The sequence below is a fragment of the Lissotriton helveticus genome, chromosome 1_1, assembly GCF_964261635.1.
Source record: "Lissotriton helveticus chromosome 1_1, aLisHel1.1, whole genome shotgun sequence".
Taxonomy (NCBI): Eukaryota; Metazoa; Chordata; class Amphibia; order Caudata; family Salamandridae; genus Lissotriton; species Lissotriton helveticus.
Window position 1 is genome coordinate 610,441,338 of NC_136057.1, and position 18,330 is coordinate 610,459,667.

Here is an 18,330-nt window from a genome sequence, read left to right on the forward strand (position 1 = left end):
CCCTCGGCGGTTATCGGGGCAGCGATAACAGGGTGCAGGTGCTGGTGATGAGAGAGACAGTGCAAGCGCTGGCCTCGGGCACAGCCGATAACTCAAGGCGTTGGCAGGTGTCAAAGGGTGTCGGAGCTGTGGTGCAGGCTGGGCGGTGCGTCGTTCACTTCACCAGTGTTGCCCAGGGCCCAGGTGCAGGTCACGGCATCACAGCGGCATCACTGATGGCGTAGGAGACAGGTTTTCTTACTTCTTTCAAGTTGCATTCAGCTCCTAATAGCAGGAACAACCTCCAGAGGCCTAAAACTGGAATAGGCACCCCCTGGCAGTTCAGAACACTAAGCAATAGAGTTCAGGAGAGCTGGGGTTAAAGTCTTTGTGGCCTTCAGACTTCAGAACAGGTGGCCAGCACACACAGGCCCTTGGAGGTCTTCTTCAAGCAGGTTCAAAGCAAAGTTCCAGTCTTTGTCCTCTCATTGGCAGAAACAGCAACTGCAGGCCAACTCCACACAGCACACAGCAAAGGGCAGTACTCCTCCTCACAGGTCTTCAGCTCTTCTCCTTGGCAAAGGTTCCTCTTAGTCCAGAACTGAAAACTGACACCGAGTTTGCATCATCACCGGAACCGATGCCTCACCGCTGACGCAACCATCTTCCCCTGTCCTGGACACGACAAGTCGCCTCCTCATGGATAACATGCCTCACCTCTCCTGTGGCAGCCTGGGAGCAGGCCTCGACCTTGGCACCGACTCCTCACCTCCATGACACCATGCATCGTCATAGAATTTGTTTCCAAGGTACTGTTTGGGCGTCCGTGTGACTCCCTGTCAGATGCCGCGCTCCTCGCGGTCGGCACCGTACTTTGGATTTATTGCTGTCACAACGTCGTAATAGCCCCAGGTGGAGATATTTGTTTTCTACAACCTTTATTTTTGCAATAACAGTTCGAAAGTCATATCTTATTACCTATATGTTGGATTTTTCTCGTTTTGGTCTTGTTGAGTATAGATAATGATACTTTATTTTTCTAAACTGGTGTGGTGTTATAACTTTATTACTGCGTGTTTTGAGTACAAATACTTGACATATTGCCAAGTTCTGGGGTTTTAGGTCTAATACTTATACCCCATTTTGTCTTTGTTCTCTGTTCAAGGGTCTCTGAGCCCAGTCCCAACCAGTTCTGTCCTCACTGGTGCAGCATGAGCACAGTGGGTGGAGGCAGCATTGTGCAAGGTAGACAGGCCCTATTCAGGTGCAAGGAAATCTCCTCCCACTTCTCTAAATTCAGCCAGGGTCTATTCAGCCCAGCTCTGAGTCATCCAGGCAGGGCCAGGCACACCTCAACCCCCCAGTGGCTGTCTACAGTGAATGCACACCCCCAGTCCCTGTCACTCCAAAACCCAATAACAGGCAGAGGCAAACAGAATGGTTAAACAAGAAAATGCCTACTTTCTAAAAGTAGCATTTTCAAGCACACAATTCAAAAACTATCTTTACTAAAAGATATGTTATTGAATTCTGAGTTCAGAGAGCCTAAACTTTATTTCTCTATCTTGTCCCAGTGGGAAGTTATATTTGTAAGATATTATAAAGCATTTCCAATTCTATCCTATTGGGGAAGATAGCCTTTCAATAGTGAAAAATGAAATTGGCAGTATTTCACTATCGGGACATGGCACACACACCGGTACATGTTCTACCTTTCACATACACTGCACCCTGCCCAGGTGGGTACCTTGGACCTACCATAGGGGTGCCTTACATATGAGAAAAGGGAAGGGTAGGGCCTGGCAAGTGGGTACACTTGCCAAGTCGACATGGCAGTTAACAAACAGCGCACAGACACTGCAGTGGCAGGTCTAAGATACCTTTTCAGAGCTACTCATGTGGGTGGCACAATCAGTGCTGCAGGCCCACTAGTAGCATTTGATTTACAATCCTTGGCACACTCAGTGCACTCTACTAGGGGCTTACCAGTCAATCAAATATGCCAATCATGGAAACACGAATCCATAAACACAATTTATACAGAGATCATGTGCATTTTAGTACTGAATTGCAGTGGTAAAGTGCCCAGAGTCCTATAGCCAATAAGCATAGGTTAGGAAACAATAGGAGGAAGGAGCAAAACGTTTGGGGATAACCTTGCAAAAAGGGCCAAGTCCAACAGTTCCACTATCAGCCATCAAGGCATATCAAAAGTGCATTCTTCAACATTCTGTGGTTTAAGGATTATGTAGAAGGCATCTCAAAAGTCTCTCCTCCAAACCTAATGAGAACATTCTCTTCTGACTGTGATTTGAATTCTCCTCAGTCAATTCCTAGTTGATGGCCCTTCCTTTTGAATCTAGGAGAAGCATTCTTGGTGGCTAGTACATTGCCCTTATGGCTTGGCTAAGTCATTCCTTGTGTGCCTACAAGCTTTAACTCTCCTTTGGCAGTGCTTTCTACTCAAAGGGCTAAATAGACGGATCCAGGCCATGTGAGTCCCAGAGGAGGAAGGACCTTGCCAGATGAAGATAACCCAAGAGAAGATTCAAACAAAACCATGAAGGTGTATTGTAAAATTAAGAATCAATACAGAAAGCAAAAAGATGAGTCGGCAATTCAGTAATTCATAATAAGCAAGAGTATAATATAGCGGGCGTAAGAGCGTCAACCCCCCCCCTTCCAGCAGCAAAAAAGAAAAGAAAAAGAAAACAATAATAAACCGTGGTTTATTATCATTTTATTTTGGGTCCCGGGGTTTTAGGGGCGGGGCCAGGGTGGAATAACAGGCACCCACAGGGAGTGGTATGCACTGTTATCAGTGTGTATGACTGTTTGGCCGGCGCTCTGGGGCTGGTGGAACAGTCATGCGCACTTTGCATGTTCTCCACACAGGCTGCATTACAGCCTGGGTGGAGAATATGCCCAGGCCCCCAATCCCTGGCTGTGCGCCAAAAAACAGCGCTCAGATCATATAATGCTGCATTGCAGCCTTGTGATTGGCTCAGAGGAGCCGCAGTGCTTACCAATCACAGCGCTGCATTGCTGTGATAGGCTATGGGGAGCCTTGGTGCTTCCTGACAGAGCAGAGGGACGACAAGGAGGGACAATGAGAGACTGACGATAAGATACGTTTTTAGGTCGAGCGTAGCGAAGGGACCTCTAGTATACTTTAGTATACTTTGTAAATGGGACAGGGGAGGTGCACGCGCTTTCCCTCTCGGATTTGACCTCGTGGGCGCGCATGTGTGCGAGCGCGACTCTGCCATGCGCTTTGTAAAACGAAACCTAAGAGCCGCGCGACGTGAGCTGTCTACGGTAGAAGCTCACGCGCGCGGCTCTTAGGTTTCGTTTTGACTTGTTTGTTTCCCTGCAGTCTCGATCTGAATATAGGTGTATGATGGGAGCGCCTTCTTGCGCACAGCGCTGCGCGCCGCCTCTGGGCGCTGCAGGACGTACTCTTTCATGGTGTGGCGCCGCTGCACGCTGGCCGGCGCGTTCTTGCTGCGGTGCACGGCCAGCAGCATCTCCGCGTGGATGTCCAGGCTCGTCGGCTTGGGGCTGTAGCGGAATAAGGGCATCGCCGCCCTTGAGATGTCCTGCTCCCGGAGCTCCGATGCCTCCTGCTCTCAGTAACTTAGGACTAGAGCTCCTCTGAATGCCGAGTCCGCCTCAGGAGTCCTCTGCCTCCAAGGGCGGGCTGTGCATAGACTCGGCGCTGCCCAGCGGGGTCAAAGGCGAAGATCCAGGCGTGCCAGTCGGCCCCTCGAACACATGTGGTGCAGGAGCCGGGATGCGACAGGCTTGGGGTCCGCTACAATGTGAGGCTCTCTGTTAGGACGCTAGAAGTTTTATAAAGTGCTGAACAGCTGTTTCCAAACTCTTTCAAATCCTGCAAACAAGGCAGCTGGGTGACAGTGAGATTAAATGATTTGCCCAGGGTCACACAATGCGCTTGGAATCCCTGTCCACGGCCGATGACTGGAGCACAGCCTGCATGCACCGGACCCGAGCCCGCTATGAAGTAAGACTGCTGGCACGGCTACTTATCATGACTGCTCCAGCGGTTGCCATGGCAGCCCCGCACAGACCGGAAAAGCAGCAAATCATAGGAATAGAGGAGCCTTTCAGGAGAGCGAGAGGGAGAAAAAAGTGCCAAAAATGACGCCAGGCTATTTTTGAATGCGAAACATTTTCTGAGGGGAGGAGGGCAAAACTCCAACAGCACATGGCCTGAGAAATCCGTACCAAAGGGAAGGAGCAGGGGGCGGGCGGCGAGCAGTCAATCAGGGGGCGAGCTGCAGAAACCAACTGCACACTGCATTTATACAAGTTAAGAAACTTTAGTCAGGCTCTGCAGCGCTGAAAGTGCAGCAATGGTTTCAGAGTTCAGATCAATACGGACGTCACCTCCTGACCTACGGGGGGGGGGTTGCTTTGTTACCTGCAGATCAGACAAACTCCACCAGAACTCCTGGTCTGACTGGGAAAATGCCTGGAGCCACTGCTACCCAACTTACGCGCTGTTTACCTCAATGACAGGTTAACATCGCATCTGCGACTGGAAGCTGCGACTTCAAGGGGTCTGTGGGCGCCTGCAGTGGTGAGGCGACCCACAGACCTCCTGAAGTCGCATATTCAGTCGAAGATGCGACGTTAACCTGCCATTGAGGTAAACAGCGCGAGGGTTAGCCGATGAACGGGAAACCAGGACATACCACACGCACACAACTAATGACAGATGTCACTTAAGTCACCGACAACCCGCACGGCACTATGTGCTTCACCTCCGACGCAACGGAGACCACCTGAGACAGGAAGGTACAAAGTGGTACGCCCCTCAGGCTAGCAGACCGCAGCAAATCCCGGCCGAGAGCACAGATATACAATTAATAACAAATGCCACGCTGAGGCTCAATTTAGGACCACCATTTATACTATGGACGCAACTTTACGGTTCTTAAAGCAGTTACTGGTCTGACACTGACCGCACTTGACTTCACAGCAGCACGGCAAACTTGAAGCAGGGCCCTGCCGACAAGCCAGGGGATGGCCGGCACTTCTCAGCAGCAGAGCAATACCTTAAACGGGGCCTTGAGGCAGCATGGGCCTTTTGAATTGTTGACCTATTTGAAGGCAGTGGGGGCGTGATGCAGAGCCCTGCTGGGGGGTCAATACAAGGTTAATTAGATCTGTGATATATATGAGAGACTCGCGGGCCCCTCCTCAGATACTGCAGGGGGCACCATGATTTTACGTTACGTCACTGGAGGGCAGGCCAGGTGCTGACAGGCACTTCACAGCAGCACCGCAATACCCGAGACGGGCCCTTGGGGGCAGACAAGGTCCTGGCCTACCCTTCCCATGAGCCGGGCACAACCTGGAACAGGGCCTCGCTGTCAATCATCCCTAACACAATCACACTTTGAATGAGACAGTGCAAGTGCCAGAAGCACCACCATCTACTTTACGGGAAGTGTCTGCCCCTTTCCAGCAACACTGGTGGTTGTTGCACTTACCACAATCTACCTACCTACCTCTGCACACTGCAATATACTAAAGGTACCAGCACTGGCAATCTCCTGGGGCATTGCAATACTCCGAATGGCAAAGTGCAAGCAGCTCTCAGCATCAATACCCTACCCTGGACAGAGCTGAAAACACTCAGAGGGACAATACCAGCGCTTTTCACCCCACATGCAAACTACGGATATTTGTCGACGGCACTCAACATGAGGATCCTAAGTTAATCAGGAGTAACACTTCTCTGCAGTTCTGGAATTGAACATAATGTGAATGAGAAGCACTGCCATACTTAAATGGAACAGTACTGACACCTTTCAGCTGTGCTGCTGTACTTTCAAGGAAACAGTGAGTTACACCTCAGCAGTGCGGCCACACTTGGAAAGGTCAGTGCTGGCACTATTCTTCGTCATCCCAGGAGCACCCTCTCACCAGTGCAGTGCCTTCTATGAGTGGCTCGCTATATATGCAGGTCAGGCCGATGTAACTATCCAAGCTTCTGAAATAATGTAAAGTTCACCTTTACACCACCCTACTCACTCAAGTCAGCTGGTTCATTCTTGGCGATCAGTTTCCGGAAGAGAGTGTTTCAGCCCGCTGTCTAGATTGCCATATTTAGCCGTGGATTTATTGCCATTATAAATTACAATAACTTCTATTTAAGTATTAGTTATTTAAAAAAATTAAACGCCATTGTTATTTGTAATATCAATACATCTAAGTCATGTAAATACAAAACATATTGCATTACAAATGCTATAGGTATCACATTTGCGAAAGTTATAACTATTGACATTGAAAATGACAAAGCTATTAATTTCGCTATTTAAAAAAAAAAACATAAATAAAAACTTTGCCATTTACAATACCAATAGCTCAAACTTTCCTAATGCGAGACCTATTGCATTGCAAATGCTTGTTATTTTTATTTTACTTCCCCTTGGCCCCCCAGCCCCGATCTGTGCCAGCTGTCACTGGTATAATATAATATAAGGTGAACCTCTGTAAGTAAAGAGTTAGAGAGCAAACAGGGCTGCTCGGTTTAGAAAGCAGAACAAGTTGTGAAAGCATCTAAGTACAGTCTGTAAGAAGATTAATATAAAGTCTGCCTACAAAGAATAGATTAAAAGGTCTTGCACACATCCCAAATAGGGCACTTTGTATAGGCTGACAGGGCTTGAAAACCATGCCCTCCACATAATGTGAGGTGGTAAAATGAGCTGTAGTAATATGTTATCTCACACAAACCAATCAACATTTCCGAAATTCTGCCACATAAAGAAGGCTATCCTAAGGGTGTGACTGAATGTTAATATTCGATCATCTCCTTTAACCTACATACAAGTGGAAATGACCATGCATAGTTGAACAATAAACCATTAATATGGTGTTAGACTTTGGCATCTTTTGAGGTGTTTCCCCTGTCTTTTTGATTTCTGACCTCCTGGTTTTGACTCTGTTTTTGCTGGTTTATTGTCTCTGCACACTTTCTTACTGCTGTTCAGTGTTAAAGTGCAAGTGCTCCTGTGGTAAATTGTGTTATGGACTGGTGTTTCCATGATTGGCATATTTGATTTACTAGTAAGTCCCTAGTACAGTGCACTCAGAGTGCCAACGCCTGTAAATCATATGCTACTAGTGGGCATACAGCACCGATTGTGCCACCCACGGAAGTAGCCGTGTAAAGGTAACTCTGACCTGCCACTGCAGAGCCTGCACGCAGTTTGTCACTGCCATGTCGACCTAGTAAGTGCACCCTATTGCCAGGCCCTAATCTTCCCTTTTCTTACACATATGTCACCCCTAACCTAGGCCCAAGCTACCCCTGTGGGCAGGGTGCTGTGTATGTTGAAGGTAGGACATGTACTGGTGTGTGTGACAAGTCCTGTTAGTGAATTACAGTGCATTTCGTTTTTGACTATTGAAAGGCTATCTGTCCCATAAGGTAGAATGGGAGTTTGTTTATAACATCTTATAAATATAACTTCCCATTGGGACAAAATAAGGAAATGGAGATTAGCATGCCTGGACTCAAAATGTAAAAATGCATCTTTTAGTAAAGATGATTTTTATTTTCTGTGTTTGAAAATACCACTTTCAGAAAGTAGGTATTTTCTTCCTTAGCCATCCTGTGTGCCTCTGCTGGGTTTATGGATTGACTGTCAGGCTTTGGAGTGACAGGGGCTGGGATGTGCATTCTCTTTAGACAGCCATTGGGGGGGACAAGGTGTGTCCTGCCTTTCCTGCATGAGTCAGGGCTGGGCTGAATAGACCTGGGCTGCATTTAGAGTAATGGGAGAAGATTTCCTTGCACCTGAATGGACCTGGTCTGCTGTAGACAATGCTGTCTCTGCCTCCTCCTGGGAAGCTGGGCCAGAGAGGACCAAACTGGTTTGGACTAAGCACAGACACTCTCTGCCTGAGAGAACAAAGGAATTTGGAGTATAAATATTGGTGCCAGACCCCAGAACTTTAGAACTCTTTTGGAACCAAGAAGACTGCCAAGAAAGAGAGCTGGAGAAGCTGTGAGGAGGGACTACCACTTTGCTGTGTGCTTTGCTGTGTTGGCCTGCAGTGGATGCTTCTGTCTTGGGCAGTGAAAGGTACAGCTTGCCCCCTGTTCAAGAAGTCTCAGGAATAGCAAATACTTCAAGTTCATCTGTTACCAGCACTGGGGACTGTGTGTTTTGTGCTGCAAAAGAAGAAAAAGCAATCTGATGCCATCCACGATGCCGCTGTTGACCACGTGTCCTGAAGGCACCACAGAGGGCACCACAGAGGGCACCGCCGCACTTTGCACAGCAACCCTGGTCTCACTGACAACGCCACTTGACGCTGCCACCAAGCCGCTGCTTGCACCGCGACCTGTGGGCACCGCTCTCCGCACCGCCTCGCTTCACGCCGCAACCCTGGTATCACCGATGAGGCCGCTCCACATAGACATGGCTGCGTGCACCGTGGTTCGAGGGCACTGCTTGTAAGTTAAACGATGCACATTCATCCTCCTACACTGCAGCCATGGCCTACCGACGCCGGCACCATCAACTCCAGATCGCCAGGTGATGACAGCGCTTCAGCAACGACGCCACCGCTGCTTGCACCGTGACTTGCCTGCACTGCGACAAGCACCGCATCACTTCACACCTCAGCTCTAGTCTCACCGACATCACTGGACGACCGTCACTGAGCCGCCTCCTGCACGGCGACCTGAGGGCACCGCACACTGCACCGCTGCCCCGATGCCTGCCGAATTAAAAAAATTAAAAACGTGACTCTCTCCAAGGCGCTACTCTCTCACCCTATACCTCTCTCAATATATCCTCTACCTTCACTCTCTGACTCATCCCAAACCATATTCTACTAATATTCACTCCAAAATAAACCTTTGTACACTCCCACCCTCCCCCAGCCCCCAATCCTTCCTTGGCTGACCGAAGCCTTATTTTTACTACTTTGATCTCCCAAACAGCCCTTTCTAAATTCTTCCCTCATGTATACCAAACCTAATTTTAGTATTATCATTTCCCTAATCCCTTTCTCCAGACTCTTCTCTCCTCTGTATCTCCTTTTACTTATCCGAAACCTAATCATACTACTATGATCTCCCAAATAACACTTCCTTCTTCTATCCTCTATTATTCTATTCAAACCAACTAACAGATTCACATGACCACGCACAAATGAACACATATTTCCTATACTGTCTGTTTTCTTTATGCCTCAGCGCCAAGAAACCGCCAGGTGTTAGTTGCGCTTTATAAGTTCTTTTTACATTACATTTTACATATACTAACCCACCACTAATCCTTTTTGGGTTGGGGAGTAGTGTGCTACTCGCCGAAAAGCTCTTCAATGCCTCGTCAGCGGTAGTAAGTGCTATATAAATACAATTACAATTATTTTGGACAGGATGCTTCTGCAAGGTAATAAAATATTGCCCAAAATCGCCTCTTAAATTTCGTTGCCGCTATAGTGAAGCCTGCCTACAGCGGTGTTTGTACTAAAGTTTAGGAGGCAGGCAATTTAGTCTGGGAGGCTCTACGAAGTTGGAAGACACCATGTAACATCCCCGGGAGCCTTAAATACAAGTGAATTAATGTGCGGGGCATTGTTGCAGTGCAGTTCTATATATTGCTGTTTTATGAGGTTATACATAAATAAGTAATATAATTAAACAAGAGAACCGAGTAGATACAGGTGTTTTACCAGGAAAGGCAGTAGCGGGAATTAGTCTTGAAACTGAACAATACAAAAAATGTAACGATTGGTAAATGCCAGTTTTTAAAATGTGCTTCGCTTGGCAATTTAATAAGATCGCTGCTGGCGTTCATTGTCAAACAAATTGTAAATCTATAATAAAGTGCAGGGCGTAGCCAGTCTATCGTGGGCACTAGCGCGAGGGAGGGAGTGGGCCCCGCAGCCGCTGCATAGATTTTAAATGACAGCAATAATCAGGGCTCAGTGGGCCTCTCAGGCCTCAAGGTTCCGGTGCCACTGCACCTGATGCACCGACGGAACCTACGCCCCTGTTTTAGAGTTAGGAGCCCTCATGCTATGTCTTCTAAATTGGTGGAACTATAGTGCTCTCAGGACCCTAAATGCTCCGGACCTTCATTGGTGGCATTTTCTAAAGTGGGGGTAAAACCTTCCACAAGATATTAGCAGGCACTGACCCGCTGGTCTGTGCACGGTGGCAGACAGCGGCTGCCAATCAACATCACCACCTTGCCTGCACGTCTTTTCCCCCATTAACGCCCTTATACGTCTCCGTGACTACAGACGGGTTCGCGGATTAGCTGCATTAATATTTTTATTACATAGTTTCCAGGGTTGGCAGGGTAGCACTAAAGGCAGTGGTTATGGCTCACATTACCATTGAGTCACTTTTCTGCCTTACTCTGACGCCTTACTTATTCACTTAGTCATTACTTGAATGTTCCATTTCTATTTATGATGAACACATGGCCTGATGTGACGTGACGTGGACCTTACAAAGAGCATAGAGTGCGACGTACTCCACAGCAATTTGAATTAAGCAACTCAATCGCTAATCCATGTGGTTCTTTTTTGTAAATTTTACGTAGAACCGAGAAAGCTCTGGTTAATTCCAATTTTAAAATTTTTAGGCTAACGTCAATGTCATCCTGCCCTTATCGTACTGCAACTCGTGGAGACAGAATGCCTGGTGACAAATGTTGTTAAATTTCTGAAGTTCTGTATCAGCCAAAGGACTAATTTATAACAGAAATACTGTCATACTTGGTAACATTTTGGTAACTTGCAGAACAGTGCACTGAGGTTATATTGAGCTGTTATGTTTGTACTAGTTGATTCAATGCCTATTAGATTCCCAATGTTAGACTGATGTTCTGATTTGTTACCTTAGCCTCAAACTGTAAAGCGCTCTGATATCCTTCGGGATCAAGTTCGCGCTATATAAAACTTTATAAATAAATAAACAAATAAGGATTAAACCCTCCCACTTTATACCGGTCAACTCACCAGCATTTGTAGGGTGTTAACGCCTTCAGAGACTTTCCTAAATTCGCCCGCTTTTTAAATAGCCAAATAAAACCCCCAAAATGTTAAGTCCCTTTTTTACCTTGATGGCATCACCCTCTGAAACATTAATTCTGATAGCGTCGTCGGGTCAAGCTTACTGTCAATGGAAACGTTCGCTACTTACAAGCCCTTCTATCAGAAGTAGTGATTGCCAACTTTCTTTTTACCTTTGGAAAATGCAAATTATCTCCGAGCTGTTGTAATAGTCATTCTGCTTTGAATGACACAACTTCCAAATATCTATAACCGATTTATTTATGTGATTGCTGTTTCAGATTTATGTTAAAATACCGAATTTCACTGCTTTCTGAATATTTTATTGACCTAGTCCTAAGAATACAGACAAAGCCCGTGCTAAAAACAAAAGTCCTTACCATTAGGCAGCAAATACTGGGAGGAAGGTCGTGTTCCCCTGCATCTGTGCTTTACAAACGGTTGTTTTGAGTCGTTCAATTTTGTGTCTCCTGATTAGGTCGAGCCAAGGCAGCGCATGTGCTGCTCTGCTAGGCATGCTGTATTCAGGTATGGACTTGAAGCTATGCCCACTCTGCGCCCATCTTTTCAATTGGCTCCTGCTACTGTCCTTTCTAAATGGTTGCTTCCGATTCGTTTAGAGGTTTGTTAATCCTGCATTAGGAATGCCTTGCCTGCATTTGTTAACCCCCCATAAGGACCGGACTTTTTACATGTGTTGTGCTACAGTCTGTGAGCAGTATTTTCTTTAATGTCTTTAATCTAGCTCCTTTTGCAGGCACCACAGGCAGTCCCTAACCCACCCTGTTTTCATGACAGAGTGGAGCCCGATCAAGGACGCTGCACTTTATCTTTCAAAAATGCTCCCTGTAAGGAGCAGCACTTCTGCAAATGCAATGCTGCTTAACAAATGCTTTTTATTTTTAAAAGTGCTCCATACCGCGCTTTTACTTTAATGGCATCCGCAACTTTCTGTAGACGAGCCACGTCTTTAAGAAAGGGGCATGGCGAACATCAAAGTAAAAGCCCGGTATGGGGTGCTTTTACAAAAAAAAATGTGTCAACTTGACAAACTATTTTTTATATGTAAAAGCGCCCCATACCGCGCTTTCATTTTAATTGCAGCCGCACACCTTTCTTTACACGAGCAGCATCTAAAGAAAGGGACGTGGCTGCCTTTAAAGTGAAAGTGCCGCATGGGGAGCTTTTACAAAAAAAACATGTTTTGACAACTTAAACAAATGCTTTTTTTTGTAAAAGCGCCCATACCGCACTTTCACTTTAATGGCGGCCGCGCACCTTTCTTTGGATGAAGGTCGTCTAAAGAAAGGGGCTTGGCTGCCAATAAAGTGAAAACGCAGCATAGGGCGCTTTTACAAACAAGCATTTGGAATGCAATAGGTCTCGCATGTGCAAGAGTTTAAGCTATTAGCATTGTAAATGACAATTTCTTTTATTTTTATTTTAAAAAACAAAACATTTATAAAAGGCATTGTCATTTACAATGCCATAGCTCAAACTCGCGTAAATGCGAAACCTATTGCATTGCAAATGCTTGTTCAGTTTACAAGAATAGGATGTTTTCTTTTGGTGTACCATACTTCTATCCCAGATAGGGTTACCACCTGGCCGGTTTTGCATACCGGTTCCAGTGGTACAATGCAGTTTTAATACACAGTTAGTACTTAGCATAATAGCAATTACAGTAGTTGAGGGAATTAGAGGGGATGATTGAAGGAGAAGCAAGGCTCATGGTCAAAAGTTATTTTGTATTTTTGAAACAAGAGTTTCCATCAATATATACATTCTGTACACATAGTGTTGAGGAAAAAAGTGCAAAGTGTCCCAAGTGTTTTTTGTGAGAACCAAGAAATAGTTGAGTGACAGTACGTGAATACATACAAAGTTTCTACTCGGGGTATTTACAGGAAAAAAGGAAAATGACCATAACAATGATGTAAACAATAATTTAAACAATGGCTATCTTCAATTATAGGCACTGTTAGCGTGGTTCATTTCCTATGGCGTCGACGGCGTTTCGACCCGTGGGATCAGGGGTCTCATCAGGACTGAGCGTTATGGGACATCTTATGATCAGTGCGGTGTTCAAAAAACGCAACCCATGCGTGGTGAAGGAACGGTAAAATGTACTTACAGTGGACCCAGCCAGGTACACTGTTGATAGTGATCAGGGTATGTATAGTTGGCGGAGGATGTACGTCGTTACAACGCATGCTTTTACAACGCATGCCTTTACGACGCAAGTTTTACAACGCAAGTCGTTACAATGACTTGCGTTGGGGGGCGCTGGATAGTGAATAGTTTAATTTACTATTCCAACTCCAGTCCCCGTGGATAGTAGGGAAGGTGTTGGATAGTAAATTAAAACTATTCCCTATCCTAGGGCGCCCCCCAGCGCAAGTCGTTGTAAAAGTTGCGTTGTAATGGTTGCATCGTAAAGGTACTTCGTTGTAAAAGTTGCGTTGTAAACGCTGTTCCCCGGTGGCGGATATCCACTCTCGGACTAGGCGGTCGCTGCCGTCCGTATGATGGTCCGTGTCGATGGGAATTTAACAGGGCGATGCCTGGGGGATGATTACCGGCGCACCATCGCGTCTCTCAGTACGTCTGCCTCCGTCTGAGAACTCGGTGTTCTCAGACGGAGGCAGACGTACTGAGAGACGCGATCGTGCGCCAATAATCATCCCCCAGGCCTCGTCCTGTTAAATTCCCACTCGACACGGGCCATCATACGGACGGGACCGACCGCCTAGTCCGAGAGTGGATATCCGCCAACTATACATACCCTGATCACTATCAACAGTGTACCCGGCTGGGTCCACTGCAAGTACATTTTACCGTTCCTTCACCACGCATGGGTTGCGTTTTTTGAACACCGCACTGACCATAAGATGTCCCACAACGCTCAGTCCTGATGAGAACCCTGATCCCACGGGTCGAAACGCCGTCGATGCCATAGGAAAGGAACCATGCTAACAGTTTTTGAAACAAAAGGAGGAGTATCCCCTACAGAATATAAGACGAATAGTCTGGAGGGTAGACTGATTGGCAAAAAAGGAAAAATTTATCCTTTTATTTAAAACCCCTCACTCACCAGCCTAGCGGTGACATGCTTCATCATCGGGGTCCACCCTGGTGGCCTAGCGTCACCAGGGTGTGCTTCGACACCTGAACTACAGTGGAGCGGGTTGTGACTGTAAGTGCAAAAAGAAAATATGTTAAAAATTGTCCTGGTTTAACTCAAAAATATAACTTTATTATAGAGCAACTGAGCAATGTTAAAAATAGTGGCGAGATGTTGGTAGGCAAGTTACGACCGACTCATCTCTATATGTGTTGGTGTGTATTGGTCGACATGTTTCTACCAATGGGCGAGTGCCCGGTTTCTTCAGGACCAAAAAACAGGTAGACGGAAGGTGTGGGCCCCCTAAAAGGCTCACCCTGTCCTGATCCCCTGTTGACCCACAGGCAAATTGCTCGGGGTGTGTGTGCTCAACTGAATAAGTGAGCAGGCAAAAAAATGAAAAAGAGACCTGTGAAGGAAAAGGATAAAAGCAAATTTCAATTATGATCATAATTACTCTCCTGTAACGTCGTGGAGTGTCTCTATATTGTGAGAATACCATGCCATAGAGGTATCAAACCCTCCGGGTGAAGAAAGTGACATCCGAAGATGCTAAGCATATTTATTGATCAATAAGTGCGTGCATAGCTGCATGCGTTATGCTTATCGTTATTATATGCCAACTAGGTGACGCACTCACAGGGTGCGTGCAACACAACAATCGAGTTTGTGGGGCTATGCTATGTCTGAATGATCACCTTAGAGCGCGGAATTAATAGTGGCTATCAGGAAATTGTGCTATGGTAGCGTGCGCATAAGTCGCACGCTACCTTTTCGTTCATTATCGTGAAAATGACCGTAAAAATAAACGTACATGACTGACACACATATAACATTTAGAAGTACACATGGGTTTAGTGGCATGAGTCGAGGCGTACTTAATTAAGAGCTCTGTTGTGCTTCATCGGGCAGGGCGTAGGCTCTTTGCATCAGAAAAACATATTCTGCAATGGCGGAATATATGGAGAGTGAGTTGAGCATTTGTCAGGGAGGGCCGGGGTAGGGGAAAGAGAGGCGCCGTGGGGAGCCGATCCGAGTGGGAATCTCGGATGGGCCAGCGCGTCCGCTTAAAAGGGTGAAGCTCATTTACTTACAGTTGGCCGGCGAAGCGATTACGCTGTAACCTACTGCCATGGTTCCCTGCTCGGCTAGAATTGCCGTTCACTGCTGGCTGTAATAAGAGGCGTCGGCCACTTCCGGGGTGGGTGCGGCTGAGCGCTCGTCAAGGGGCGTGGTTACGTATTGAACACGTCGTCATGACGCTACTGAATGCCTGAATACGGCAAACCCCTTTGAAAAGTGAATGAAAATAAACAAACCCTCGTGCTAGCGTGTGGTAATGATAGAATACTGGAAAACGCGTAACACACAAGGAGTGTTAGACAGAAAAGGAGGCAAATATATAATGGGATTCCAATTTAAGGCAGCGGCCAAAAACCTGTCTAAGAAAAAACATATATAGACAGGGGGTGCCGTCATATGTTTTGACAGGATGGTATAATAGGAGTGACTGGGAGCATGTTACATCGGGAGAGAGGGTAGTACGTCTCTCTGCTGGGTTAGGAAACTACAAGGCAATCTTTGAGTGTCAGGTTAAGGGGCCCATGTCATGGTCCTTGGAGATAGAATGATGAAAGGTTTTAAGGACTTTTAAGGACAGTGGACCATGGGAAATGGTTATTTGAGAACGGTGGCCCATGGAATATTATCGTTAAGGCCCGTCTTGTGGCTGGAAAGTCTGTAGATCCAACGCTGTTCCTTTTCAAACAGGCGTGCTTGGGCATTGGGACCTGGTTGGATTTGTTCGATGACAGTCCATCGCATGTCATTGGGGGTATGGTGTGCTGTTAGAAAATGGTCTGTAAGTCTGGTGTTGTTCTTTTTGCATCTCACTGTGCTTCGATGTTCAGATATTCGCAGTTTTACTTTGCGTGTTGTCATTCCTATGTAAGGAATTCCACAGGTACATTTGATCAGGTATATGACATTGGAACTGTTACAGTTTGTATGTGATCTCTGTTCCCATGTTTTTCCTTGTTCAAGATCCAAGGTTTTTGTGTTGGCAGTGAGGTGGCAGACACTACAGTCCCCGCATCTGGAGTGTCCAGTTACTGGTGGGAGACCCCATATGGCAGTGATAGTAGGGTTGATGTCGTTGGCATTTGTCTTTGGCCGAGTGTTGACCAAGCTGTCTTTCAGGCTGCGCGCCTTTTTGTACGAGAAAATAGGTTTTTCCCATTTGTATTTGCCAGTGCAGAGTATAGACCAGTGTTTACGTATGCTTTTGCTGACCTGGTTTGATACTGCATTGTATGTTGTGACACATGTGAGTGGGACGTCTTCCTTGTTTTTGGGTGTGTGCTCAAGTAGGGCTTCTCGTGGTTGGTTCCTTGCTCGTTTCTGGCATCTGTTGATGATTGTCTGGGGGTAGCCTCGATTAGTGAGTTTAATTGTAAGGTCTTGCGCCTGTTCTTTGTAATCAGATATTTTACTGCAGTTCCTTCTTAATCGTAAGTACTGTCCATATGGCAAGTTTTCCCTGAGGGGGCGGGGGTGGAAGCTGTCAAATCTCAGGAGATTGTTTTTAGCAGTTGGCTTGAAGTGTGTTTTGGTTATCAAGCTCTCATTTTCTTTTTGGATTTCTATGTCCAGGAAGACCATCTTGTTTGTGTCTATGCTGTGTGTAAATCGTAAGTTTGGATCACAGGTGTTCAGCCAAGTGATAAATGACATTAGTGTCTCTTGTGGCCCTTGCCATATGGTGAAGACATCGTCTATGTATCGCCGCCAGAATTTTATGTGAGAACCAAAGGGATTGTTCGCTGACAGGACAAATTTCTTCTCGAAGTCGTAGACGTAGAGCCCCGCTACACTGGGGGCAAAAACACTGCCCATGGAAGTCCCCCCAACTTGGAGGTACAGGGTGCCCTCATATTCGAAGAAGTTCCTTTTTAGGGCAAGGATTGCGCAATTAACAATGAATTCTTTGGGGGTGCGATGGTTCCACTCAGAATTGTCAAGTGTTTGTCTCAGTACCTCAATTGTCGCATCTTGTGGTATGTTGGTATAAAGGCTTTCTATGTCAAAGCTTACCAGAATGTAGTCTTCTTCTACTTTGATGTTTTCCAGAAGAGTTAGTAAGCTTTTTGTGTCCCTCAGGTATGTACTTGTGCCCTGTACGATTGTTTTCAAGAAACAAAATCACAAAATCTAGACAGAGGTTCTAGTAATGATCCTATTCCTGATACGATGGGCCTACCAGGTGGAGGAAGTTTGCCTTTGTGCATCTTGGGTACCACATAGAAATATGGGATCTTGCCCTCAGTTGTGCTCAGATAGTCAGCTTCCTGTTTTGAAATGTCTCCAGCGGTCTCTGCTGTTTCTACCATATTGATAATTTCAATGCGTAGGTCTTCGGTTGGGTCCACTGATAGTGTTTGATAGTTGTTGGTGTCACTCAGTAGGCGTTTGCATTCTGCATCATAGTCACTTTTGTTCATGACCACTAGGCCTCCGCCTTTATCGGCTGGTTTGATTATTATGTTGTCATCGTTTTTCAAATCAGACAGTGCTTGGTTCTCAGCTCTGCTGTTGTTCTTGTACTGGGCATTCTGTGTTAGGGCTTCAATATCATTGAATACCGCCTGTTCAAAGGTGCTGATTTCCACCGGGACACAATGTGGTGGTGGTATGAAGGTTGATCTTGGTCTGAGACCTGTTTCGTTGATGATTTCATTTGGTTCAACCGGGGTATTTTTCTCAAAGAATGCTTTAAGTTTGAGTTTGCGGAAGAAGCCCGCTAGTTCGCAGTGTAATTTGAACTTATCAAGAGCTGCTGTGGGCACAAATCCTAATCCCTTGTTAAGGACCTCGGTTTCTGTACTAGTTAGTGTGCGTGAGGATAAGTTAGTTACTAACTCCTCACATTGCTGGGGCCTGCATTGTTTGCTGCCGACTTGCTCCTGGTGATGCTGCCCATTGTGTCTTCCTCTTCCCAGTGGACGTTGTTCCCTCGTTTGTTGCGTCCTCTTCCGCGCCTGCCTCTGTTCTGAAAAGGAGGACGGAATTGGTTTTGTGGAAAAGGGAATTGTTGGAAGGGTGGTTGCCATCCATACATGGGGAAATGTGGTGGTTGTTGAAAAGGGTTC